Raw genomic sequence first — 1,162 nt, 5'->3', positions numbered from 1 at the left:
CCCCCCCCCGGCAGCCAGCTCTTAAATAGCTCTAGGAGGGGGCAGCCTGGCTCCACCCCTTCTGGCAGCACAGGTGAATTGAATTGCCTTCACCTGTGCTCCTCTGGCTGCCTCATGGCTCGCCTCAGGTGATCAATCAGAGGTTCAGGCCATGACTCAGCAGTTCCCATACAAGAGCCCAGCTGGAACATCGGCTTGCAAAACAAGTCTTCGCAAGAACAAGACCAAATACCAGGGACAGCTCTCTCTACAAAACATTTGCAGCTACAGCCACAAATATCAACTCCCTTAAAACTGCCAAAATACCTTATTCAATTCCAGGATCATTCTTCAGTCAGGGGCCGTTAGGTCCCCAATATAACACCCCAACAACGTCACCACCCAGTGTTCACTCCCTGATGTCACCCACCCTTCCTCCCCAAAAAGCCCCAACATAACCCATGCCACTACAATGACACTTCAGAATCACTCTCCAGTGTCACCCCAATGTCACTCCCAGAGTCGTGCCAGCAATGTCACCCCCCAACATCACACTAAGTCACCCCAGTGTCTCCATCGAGTATCTCTCTCTCTCTGATTTCCCCCCCCCCCCAACCCGCAATACCCCAGCATCACCCCCCAGCGTCACTCTCCAGGCTCAGTCCACAACTTCACCCCAGTGTCATCCCAGCATCACTCCATGGCATCACCCCAACTTGCTTGCCAAGTAAGCAAGGTTTGGGACAGCAGCTCCTAGCGGGGCTGTTTAAGCTTTCAGACACCAATAATCGATTATTAATCACCACCTTCCATCTGGTTTCCAAACCAGATGACAACGAGTTATGTGGGGAGTCTGTTCTGGAAACGATTTGTCTTTTCTCCAAACCTGCTATGAGTTCAGAAATCCCACATCATGCTGCAGCAGAAATGGGGTACAGTGGTATGTTAGCGACCCCTGCTTCAGGGAGCACAGGGGCTGCGTAAAGTGCACATGCTGCAGCCTGCCTATTTCTTTGGAGTCTGGGATTGAAACTTGACCCAAAAGGCCACACACTGCCATACAGGCAGGTGCCAGGTTCACCCACTGATTATGTCAAATCCTGAATTGTTTTCACAATGGGCTTTAATTGCAAAGAAAGTAGGCGACACGTTTCTCACTGGAGAGCCACAAGCTGTCCCCACT

Source organism: Lagopus leucura, unplaced genomic scaffold (assembly GCF_019238085.1).
Source record: "Lagopus leucura isolate 7727_CA_CO unplaced genomic scaffold, USGS_WTPT01 204-0_obj-0_obj, whole genome shotgun sequence".
In the NCBI taxonomy this organism is placed as follows: domain Eukaryota; kingdom Metazoa; phylum Chordata; class Aves; order Galliformes; family Phasianidae; genus Lagopus; species Lagopus leucura.
Note: the sequence above shows the minus strand (reverse complement) of the source record.